Source organism: Aspergillus ochraceoroseus (assembly GCF_002846915.1).
Source record: "Aspergillus ochraceoroseus IBT 24754 chromosome Unknown P175scaffold_7, whole genome shotgun sequence".
Lineage (NCBI taxonomy): Eukaryota > Fungi > Ascomycota > Eurotiomycetes > Eurotiales > Aspergillaceae > Aspergillus > Aspergillus ochraceoroseus.
This window is the reverse complement of record NW_024468482.1, coordinates 463926-476853: the sequence shown is the minus strand read 5'-3', so window position 1 is coordinate 476853 and position 12928 is coordinate 463926.

Sequence of the window (12928 nt, the reverse complement as noted above, 5' to 3'; positions counted from 1 at the left end):
ACTAATTATTAAGATAGATTAAAAATTTATAAATTATTATTATAATTATATTACTAGCCTAGAATACTATAATTTATAAAGTAATAGATTTATAATTATTATATTTATAAATAATTTATATCTTATTAAGATAAATATTAAGATATTCTTTATTTTTTACTTATATCTAAAGATCTTTAAAAAAATATTTTTATTAATTTTATTATATATTTACTTTAAAGCCTAGGCTTTAATATTATTATAGTAGTAATTAATTAATTAATAAAGTTTTAATATTATATTCTTTATAGTAATATTTATAATATTAAGAGAGCTACTTATCTATTTTAAGATTATATTTAAAGATTTTATAGTGTCAGGGGGCAGAGTTGGATTCAGATATTCATTAACTAGGAGCTAACCAGATAGAACAGTAGAATAATAGATATTAGGTAATAGATAGGATGTAGCTTAAAGAGCTATAATAGGATTAAGGATAATATGGCTTAAATATAGGAATAAGGGTAAATAATTAAGATAGAATCTAACTAGATAGATATTATAGCTTTATACTATAATAATACCCCCCTTCTTAGGATTAAGCTTTATTAAGACTAGGAAGGAATTAGCTAGGGTTTCTTAGGATAATAAAGATAATAATTATTTATTAATTAGTAAATATTCTCTAGATATTTAGTAAGCTCTTTAATTAATTTATTATATTTAATTTATTTAATAATATATTATAATTTAGATTTATTATAATCTTAATAAATTTATTAGAAATTAAAGATTTTCTTAATTTTTTATTCTTTTAATTTTTTTACTTTAATAAGTAATAGTAGATTAGAATATTAATTAAGTAGAAGATTATTAGTAATAAGGTAAAGTAAAAATATATTAAATATAAAATAAATTCTTATACTTTTAAATAATTTAAATTTATAAGTATATAAGCTAATAATCCTTTTAATATAATATAATCTAAAGTTTTTCTAGTCTAACTTCTTTTATAGGTAGAATATTTAAATATTATAAGTATCTAGCTAGACTTCTTACTCTATAATATAGTAATATATAGATTATTTTTAGTAATTAATTTATACTTTATAATAGGCTTAAGTAAATAAAATCTTAATATAAATAAATTTATAAATCTTATATATAATATTAGTAAACTTTTTAATATTTTTTTTAATAAAATAAATAATAGAGTAACTTAATTTAAATCCTAATATTAAGTAAAATCTATAATTAGCTATAAATAGTAATACTTCTATAAATTTAGAGTAGATAGAATTAATAATAAATTTAATTATTAATAGTTATTTAAATTAATTATCTTATAGATATAATATATATACTTATAAATATTATTTTAAAATAATATTAATATATTTAATTTAATTATTAGTTTTAGAGTAATAAGTAATAGATAATAAATTATAAATTTTTAAATAGGATATTAGATATTTTTAAAAAATAATAATAAATTAAATTCTATAATTTAATATAATTATTTTAGGAATATTATAGAATTTTTAAATATATTTAAGATATAAGTTAACTACTTTTTTAGTATTAATTATTCTAGTATAGGAAAGAAAATACTTTATCTTTATTAAATAATTAATTATAATTAAAATAATATTATAATTATTACTTAGTAATAAATATATAATAAAATTTATATTTATATCTTACTAGGTATATTTAAGAATTAATAAAAATTTTAATATTTCTTACTTTATTTCTTAAAAAGAAGTAATTTAGTAGTAAAGATAATAATTTTAAATTTATTAATTAATATATTTATAGATTCTAGGCTAGAAATATTTATATAATATTAATTTATATATTTTAGTTTTTCTAGAATATTTAGTAATAAGATTTTTATAATAAAGTCTTAATATTTTAACTTTTATCTTATTATAATTAAGTATATAAAATTAGTCTTAATATCTTAGGTATAAACTAGTATATTTATAATTAATTAGTATAATATTAGGGTATTTTAGTAGATTATTCTTTAAAATATTTAAAATAGATTAGAGCTTTTTATCTTAAAGATAAGCTCTATTAAATAGTAGTTATAATATTAGTAATAGAGAGATTAATTTATTAGTAGCAGGTTATTTAATAAAGTATATTTAATATTAGCTATTAATATTAAGTCTTAGATTAGTAGTAGTCTTAAGTAGTAGATTTTTAGATTTTAAAATAATTTAATTCTAATAAAGAAGTTATTTATTCTCTTTCTTAAATAAATTCTCTAATCTTCTAATTAATATATTAGGCTTAATACCTAACTTCCTAGAATAGTAATATATTTAGAAGTTAAATTTTAATAGAAATTTAGACTAGTAGGCTTATTAATAATTTAATAGTTTAATTAATATAAAATACTCTAAATTCTAATAATTTATAATAATTTTTATAGGTAATAAAGTTCTTTCTAATTTAAAATATTATTCTTTAAAATAATAAATAATAATTAATAATTCTTTATTATAAATCTTATAATTATATTTTATTATAGAATATTTCTTAGAGAAAAATATAATAAAATATAATATATTTTTATTATTATATTATAATAATATTTTAATAAATATATAATTAAAGATATTAATTTCTAGAATTATATTTTTTAACTAGTTAAAAAATTTTAATATTAGAATATTTATAAAAGTAGCTTTTAATTATTTAAATATTTCTTAATAAATAAATATCTAGTTAAAGTTAATATTTTTTTTAATTAAGTTAACTAATAATTTAATAATTTTTAAAAAATTATAAATAAATTAATAGTAAAAGTTTCTAAAGTTAATAAAAGCTTAAATATTAGTTAAATAGGTTAGTATTTTCTATTTAATAATTATTTTTACTTTATTAGAGTCTATTTAAAAGTTATTTTTATTTATAATTAATTTTAGAAGCTTTATTTTATATATAAAAAATTTATATTTATTAAATTTAATATAAAGTTCTACTACTTATAAATATTTTAATATTTATTAAATATAATAAGTATATTTAGTATAAGTTTAGCTATAAATTAAAATATTATCTAGATATATAATATAAAAGATATCTAGATAATTATATAAGATTTTATTAATAAATCTCTAGAATAATATTAGGGCTCTAGTAAGTCTAAATAATATTATTAAGAATTTAAATAAGTTTAATTAAGTTTAAAAAATAATAAGATATTCTTATTCTTTCTTAATCTATAGATTATTAAAAGTAAAGATAATATTAATTTTTAAGAAATACTTTATTTCTTTTAAGTTATTTAGTATCTCTTTTATTAATAATAATAGGTAATAATCTTTTATAATAATTATATTTAGGACTTAATAATCTATATAAAATTATAGGTCTTCTCTAGATTTCTTTATAAATAAAATAAAAAATATAATAAAAAAAGAACTAGAGTAAATAAAATCTTTTTTTAGATTTTTTTTAATCTATTTCTTTAAAATTTTTAATTTATTTTAGGATATATTATATAGATTTTTAAAAAGTAAGATTTTTTTAAATAGTAATTTAATTTTATAATTATTAAATTAATAGGGTAGTAGGTATTTAGCCTCCTTTAGTAAGAATATATTATAGAATTTAGTAAATTTAGGGAGTAGTTACTCTTATAGCTTAGATTTAATAATAGTAATAGAGTTTAAAGTAGCTTTAATATTTATAATAATAATAATAAATATCTAGTATTTATAATAGGTATATATAATATAGGTAGTAATTAAGATTTTAATAATATCTTAATTCTTTAAAAATTTAGGGTAAAGATTAAGATATTAAGAAGAAATTTTTAATAATATATTATATAATATTAAAATCTTTATAAATTTTAAAAGTATATTATAATACTTTTTATAATAAGAGTTTTTAAATAAAATAATATAATTAATAAATTTAATCTAGAAATTATAAGTCTTTAATTAAAATAAATTAAGAATAATAAAAAAGTATATAAATTAGATTATAAAAAAAATAATATTTTTTTTAATATAGTTATAAATTCTTTAAATTAAATAAATAAAATAAATAATATAGCTAGACTTTATTAAAATATTATTAAATTTTTTTATTAAAATAAAGTTCTTTAATAATAATATCTCTAGTTAATTATTTATAATTTAATTATAATTTATAAAATATTTATTCTTAACTCTAGAGTTAATTATAGTAAAAATTAGTAGAGTTTTATTAGAGATTTTTAGATTAATAAGTAAAAGTATTAGTTTAGATTAGTAATTTTCCTTCTTTACTATTATTCTAGCTATTACAGCCTTTAATAAATAAAGGAAGTACTAGGGGTATTTCTAATTATAGCTTAGATTAGAGATACTTTATTTTTTAATTTAGGGGATAAAAGATATTTAGTAGGCAGGATTCTAGTTAATAAGGGGTATAAGTCTAGTTTAGTAATAAATATAAAGATATAGCTAGTTAGTCTTTAGTTAGGATATAAATAGTTACTTACTAGATAGTTAGTACTACTATAGTAATAATATAGGTATTAAATTTAATAATTAAGATAATAAATAGTAAATAGATCTATTAAATCTTTAGTAGGAGTAATAATAATAATAAGATTAATAAGACTTATAGAAATTTAGGTAGTAAGAATTAGCTTTAAAATAGGTTAAAAAGGCTAGAAATTCTTTATAAATAAAGATAGGATAGTATTTATATAATAATAATAATAATTTTCTAAATTTTATAAATAATTAGTAAAATTATAATATTATAATAAAGTTTTAAAATATATTAATATTTCTTAAAATTCTTAATTAATAATTTATTTTAAAATTATAAATAAAATATCTTTATTTATATTTTTTTCTAATATAAGATATTAAAATTTAATAAAAAAAATACTAAACTTATAATAAATTTATTAAAGGTAGAATAAATTAATATAAATATTAATTTTTAAATTTAAGTTTCTAAAAACTTTCTCTAAGATTTCTAAAATTTTAATATAATTATTTAATTTATAGATTTTATTTTAAATATATAATAAGATTTAAATATATAAGATTTTTTTAAAATAATTAATTATATAAATTATTCTATTATTTAAGATTAGAAAATAATTAAGATTTATAATTATTTTTTAATAAATTTAAAAAATAAAGTATCTTAAATTACTTTATTAATTATTAAATTTATTAAGATTAAGAAGTTATTTAAAGATTTAGATAGTAAGAATAAATATAATAAGAGTAGTAATAATAATAAAAAAGGTAATAATATTAATATCTTTTTTAAAAAAAGATAATAATTAAAAGAATATATTATTTTAAGTAAGTATTTTAAATAACTTTTATTAAATTTTTTTAACTTATATTTTCTAATACTTAATTATATTATTTTTTTATTAAATATAATTAAAAAAATTAGTAATAATAAAATATAAAATAAATAATTTATAAAATTCTTTTATAATAATAATAAAGAACTAGTATATTTTAATAATATATTATTTTAATTTATTAAGAGTATTATATAAGAAAGTTTCTATATTTTTAAATAATATAGATAGTAAGGCAGGTATAATAATAATAATTAATTCTTAATAAAGAGAAGCTATATAATATTAGGAAATAAAGTTAGATTTAGATATTTATTAACTAGAAGCTAATTAGATAGAATAGTAAAATAATAAATATTAGATAATAAATAAGATATAGCTTAAAGAGCTATAATAGGATTAAGAATAATATAGCTTAAATATAGGAATAAGAGTGGATAATTAAGGTAGAATCTAACTAGATAGGTACTACAGCTTCGCGCTATGACATATAGATTTCTTAAATTTATTATATTTAATTAAAGATCTTAATTTATATTAATATTCTAGATATATTTAAACTATATTTTAAAAATAAGATTATTTTTATCTATTATTTATTATTCTAAAATTAATAAGTAAATTAAATATATAAATATTATTTTAGAATAATATTTATAAATTTATATTAATTATTTATAAAATAATTAAATTAAATAATTACTTATAATAAAATTTACTACTAATAATACTAGTTTTAAAATTACTAGATATTTTTTATTCTTTATTTTATATAATTTTAATCCTTATATAAGATTTAAGTGTCACGGAGTGTAAGAGCATGCGATTCGGGCAACATGTCTAAACCATTGGACCAAAAGGTCACTATGATCAGACCTGATGTCTGATCTGCCCGAATCCCACCTTATATACCTAGTAATCATTGCCTTGGCACCAGTGCACCTAGTGCACGCCGTGACACGGAGGGCAGGCAGGCAGTAGGTATAGCTAACAGCAGGGTATATATTTAGGCTATCTACATACAGGTACAATAGGTAGGGATTAGGTTAGGACAAGGATATAGCTTAAAGAGTTATAATAGGATTAGGAGTAATATAGTTTAAATATAGAAATAAAGATAAATAATTAAAATAGAATCTAATTAAATAAGTATATAATTATATTATAATAATATTCTCTTTCTTAGGCTAAGCTTTAATAAAATATTCTTAAGATCTAGGCTTTCTAGAGTAGTAGTAATAAAAAATAATAATATATTTAGTAATATTCTTTAAATAGCTAGTAGGAACTTTAGTAATAGTAAAGTATTTAACCTACTTAATAATATATTTTAAATATAGGTAGTTACTTTAGTTATAATAATTGTCACAGCGCGAAGCTGTAGTACCTATCTAGTTAGATTCTGCCTTGATTATCTACTCTTATTCCTATATTTAAGCTATATTGTCCTTAATCCTATTATAACTCTTTAAGCTATATCTTATCTATTATCTAATATCTATTATTCTACTATTTTATCTAATTAGCTTCTAATTAATAAATATCTAAATCTAACTCTACTCCTTAATATTATATAGCTCTCCTTTACTAGGAGTTAATTATTACCATTATACCTATTTTATTACTTATATTACTTAAAGATATAAAAACCTTTTTATATAATATTTCTAATAAATTAAGATAGTATATTATTAAAATATATTAATTTTTTACTATTATTATAAAAAAATTTTATAAATTATTTATTTTATATTTTATTATTACTAACTTTCTTAATTATATTTAATAAAAAAATAATATAATTAAGTACTAGAAGATATAAGTTAAAGAAATTTAATAAAAGTTATTTAAAATACTTACTTAAAATAATATACTCTTTTAATTATTATTTCTTTTTAAAAAAAATACTAATATTATTATTTTTTTTATTATTATTATTATTTTTATTATATTTATTTTTATTACCTAAATCTCTAAATAACTTCTTAATCTTAATAAGTTTAATAGCTAATAAAGTAATTTAAAATACTTTATTTCTTAAATTTATTAAAAAATAATTATAAATCTTAATTATTTTCTAATTCTAAATAATAAAATAATTTATATAATTAATTACTTTAAAAGAATTTTATATACTTAAATCTTATTATATATTTAAGATAGAATTTATAAATTAAATAATTATATTAAGATTTTAAAAATCTTAAAGAAAGCTTTTAAAAATCTAAATCTAAAAATTAATATTTATATTAATTTATTTTATCTCTAATAAATTTATTATAAATTTAATATCTTTTTTATTAAATTTTAATATCTTATATTAAAAAAAATATAAATAAAGATATCTTACTTATAATTTTAAAATAAATTATTAATTAAGAATTTTAAGAAATATTAATATATTTTAAAATCTTATTATAATATTATAACTTTATTAATTACTTATAAAATTTAAAAAATTATTATTATTATTATATAAGTACTATCTTGCCCTTATTTATAAAAAGTTTCTAGTTTTTTTAATTTATTTTAAAATTAATTTTTATTACTTAAATTTTTATAGACCTTATTAATCCTATTATTATTATTATTCCTACTAAAGACTTAGTAGACTTATCTATTACTTATTATCTTAATTATTAAACTTAATATCTATATTACTACTATAGTAATACTAATTACCTAGTAGGTAACTACTTATATCCTAATTAAAGATTAACTAGCTATACCTTTATATTTACTACTAAACTAGATCTATACCCTTTATTAACTAGAATCCTACTTATTAAATATTTCTTATTTCTTAAATTAGAAAATAAAGTGTCACAGCGCGAAGCCGTAGTACCTATCTAGTTAGATTCTGCCTTGACTGTCCACCCTTATTCCTGTATTTAAGCCATATTATCCTTAATCCTGTTATAGCTCTTTAAGCTATATCCTATCTATTACTTAATACTTACTATTCTACTATTCTATCTAGTTAGCTCTTAATTAATAAATATCTAAATCTAACTCTACCCCCTAATATTATATAACTTTACTTTATTAGGAGTTAATTACTACTATTATACCTATTTTACTACCTATATTATTTAAAGATATAAAAACCCTCCTATATAATATCTTTAATAAATTAAAATAATATATTATTAAAATATACTAATTCTTTATTACTATTATAAAAAAATTTTATAAATTATTTATCTTATACTCTATTATTATTAACTTTTTTAATTATATTTAATAAAAAAATAATATAATTAAGTATTAGAAAATATAAGCTAAAGAAATTTAATAAAAGTTATTTAAAATACTTATTTAAAATAATATACTTTCTTAATTATTATCTTTTTTTAAAAAAAATACTAATATTACTATCTTTTTTACTATTATTATTATTCTTATTATATTTATTTTTATTATTTAAATTTTTAAATAACTTCCTAACCCTAATAAGTTTAATAATTAATAAAATAATTTAAGATACTTTATTTTTTAAATCTACTAAAAAATAATTATAAACCTTAACTATTTCTTAATCTTAAATAGTAAAATAGCTTATATAACTAGTTATCTTAAAGAAATCTTATATATCTAAATCTTATTATATATTTAAGATAAAATCTATAAATTAAGTAATTATATTAAGATTTTAAAAATCTTAGAGAAAGCTTTTAGAAATCTAAATTTAGAAATTAATATTTATATTAATCTATTTTATTTTTAATAAATTTATTATAAATTTAGTATTTTTTTTATTAAATTTTAATATCTTATATTAAAAGAGAATATAAATAAAGATATCTTATCTATAATTTTAAAATAAGCTATTAGTTAAAAATTTTAAAAGATATTAATATATTTTAAGACCTTATTATAATATTATAATTTTATTAATTACCTATAAAATCTAGAAAATTACTATTACTATTATATAAGTATTATTCTATCTCTATCTATAAAGAATTTCTAGCCTCCCTAACTTATTTTAAAATTAACTTCTACTACCTAAATTCTTATAGTTCTTATTAATCCTATTATTATTACTACTCCTATTAAAGATCTAATAGATTTATCTACTATTTATTATCTTAATTATTAAACTTAATACCTATATTACTACTGTAGTAGTATTAATTATCTAGTAGATAGCTATTTATACTCTAATTAAAAACTAACTAGCTATATCTTTATATTTATTACTAAACTAGACCTATACTTCCTATTAATTAGAACTCTACCTACTAAATACTTTATATCCCCTAAATTAGAAAATAGAGTATTCCTAACCTAAGCTATAATTAGGGATACCCCTAGCACTCTCTCTACTTATTAAAGGCTATAATAGCTAGAATAATAGTAGAGAAAGAAAGTTATTAATTTAAATTAATAATCTTATCTATTAATTTAAAAATTTTTAATAAGATTTTACTAATCTTTATTATAATTAATTTTAAAATTAAGAATAAATATTTTATAGACTATAATTAAATTATAGATAATTAATTAAAAATATTATTATTAAAAAATTCTATTTTATTAAGAGAATTTAATAATATTCTAGTAAAATCTAACTATATTATTTATTTTATTTATTTAACTTAAAAAATTTATAATTATATTAAAAAAAATATTATTTTTTTTATAATCTAATTTATATACTTTCTTATTATTTTTAGCTTATTTTAATTAAAGATCTATAATCTCTAGATTAGATTTATTAATTATACTATTTTATTTAAAAGCCCTTATTATAAGAAGTACTATAATATACCTTTAAAATTTATAAAAATTTTAATATTATATAATATATTATTAAAAACTTTTTTCTAATATCTTAACTTTTATCTTAAATCTTTAAAGAATTAAGATATTACTAGAGTCTTAATTATTACTTATATTATATATACCTACTATAAATACTAGATATTTATTATTATTATTACTAATATTAAAGCTACTTTAAATCTTATTATTATTACTAAATCTAAGCTATAAGAGTAACTACCCCCTAAGTTTACTAAGTTCTATAATATATTCTTATTAAAGGAGGCTAAGTACCTACTACCCTATTAATTTAATAATTATAAGATTAAATTACTACCTAAAAAAATCCTATCTTTTAGAAGCCTGTATAACATGTTCTAAGATAAACTAAAAATTCTAAAGAAATAGATTAAAAAGAATCTAAAAAAAGATTTTATTTACTCTAATTTTTTTTCTACTATATTTCTTATTTTATTTATAAAAAAACTTAGAGGAGACCTATAATTTTATATAAATTATTAAGCCCTAAATATAATTATTATAAAAGATTATTACTTATTACTATTAATAAAAGAAATATTAAATAATTTAAAAAAAATAAAATATTTTTTAAAAATTAATATTATTTTTATTTTTAATAATTTATAGATTAAAAAAGGATAAGAATATCTTATTATTTTCTAAACTTAATTAAGTTTATTTAAATCTTTAGTAATACTATTTAAGCTTACTAAAGTTCTAGTATTATTCTAAAGATTTATTAATAAAGCCTTATATAATTATTTAGATATTTTTTATACTATATATTTAAATAATATTCTAATTTATAGTTAAATCTATACTAAATATACTTATTATATTTAATAAATATTAGAATATTTATAAGTAATAGGACTTTATACTAAATTTAGTAAATATAAATTCTTTATATATAAGATAAAGTTCCTAGAACTAATTATAGGTAGAGATAGCTTCTAAATAAACTTTAATAAAGTAAAAATAATTATTAAGTAAGAAATACTAACCTATTTAATTAATATTTAAACTTTTATTAACTTTAGGAACTTTTATTATTAATTTATTTATAATTTTTTAAAAATTATTAGACTATTAGTTAACTTAATTAAAAAGAATATTAACTTTAATTAGATATTTATTTATTAAGAAGTATTTAAATAATTAAAAGCTACTTTTATAAATACTCTAATATTAAAATTTTTTAATTAATTAAAAAATATAATTCTAGAAATTAATATCTCTAATTATATATTTATTAAAATATTATTATAATATAATAATAAAAATATATTATATTTTATTATATTTTTCTCTAAAAAATATTTTATAATAAAATATAATTATAAGATTTATAATAAAAAATTATTAGTTATTATTTATTACTTTAAAAAATAATATTTTAAATTAGAAGAGACTTTATTACTTATAAAGATTATTATAGATTACTAGAATCTAGAATATTTTATATTAACTAAGCTATTAAATTATTAATAAGCCTACTAGTCTAAATTTCTATTAAGATTTAATTTCTAAATATATTATTACTCTAGGAAGTTAGGTATTAAGCCTAATATATTAACTAGAAGATTAAAGAATCTACTTAAGAAAGAGAATAAATAATTTTTTTATTAAAGCTAGATTATCCTAAAATCTAAAAACTTATTACCTAAGACTACTATTAATTTAAGACTAAATATTAATAATTAATATTAAGTATACTTTACTAAATAATCTACTATTAATAAATTAATCTCTTTACTACTAATATTATAACTACTATTTAATAAAGTTTATCTATAAAATAAGAAGCTCTAGTTTATTCTAAATATTTTAAAAGATAATTTATTAAGATACTCTAATATTATATTAACTAATTATAGATATACTAATTTATACTTAAAATATTAAGACTAATTTTATATACTTAATTATAATAAAATAAAAATTAAAATATTAAAACTTTATTATAAAAATCTTATTATTAGATATTCTAGAAAAATTAAGATATATAAACTAATATTATATAAATATTTTTAGTTTAGAATCTATAAATATATTAATTAATAAATTTAGAATTATTATTTTTATTACTAAATTATCTCTTCTTAAAAAATAAAGTAAGAAATATTAAGGCCTTTATTAATTCTTAAATATATCTAGTAAGATATAAGTATAGACTTTATTATATATTTATTACTAAGTAATAGTTATAATACTATCTTAATTATAATTAATTATTTAATAAAGATAAAGTACTTCCTTCTTTATATTAAAATAATTAATACTAAAGAAATAGCTAATTTATATCTTAAGTATATTTAAAAGCTTTATAATATCTCTAAAATAATTATATTAGATTATAAAGTCTAGTTTATTATTATTTTCTAGAAATACCTAATATCCTGCCTAAAAATCTATAACTTATTATTTATTACTTATTATCCTAAGATTAATAACTAAATTAAATATATTAATACTATCTTAAAATAATACTTATAAGTATATATATTATACTTATAAAATAATTAATTTAAATAATTATTAATAATTAAGTTTATTATTAACTCTATCTACTCTAAGTTTATAAAAGTATTATTATTTATAGTTAATTATAGATTTTACCTAATATTAAGATTTAAATTAAGCTATTTTATTATTTATTTTACTAAGAAAAATATTAAGAAGTTTATTAATATTATATATAAGATTTATAAATTTATTTATATTAAGATTTTATCTATTTAAGCCTATTATAAAATATAAGCTAATTATTAAAGATAATCTATATATTATTATATTATAGGATAAGAAATCTAACTAGATATC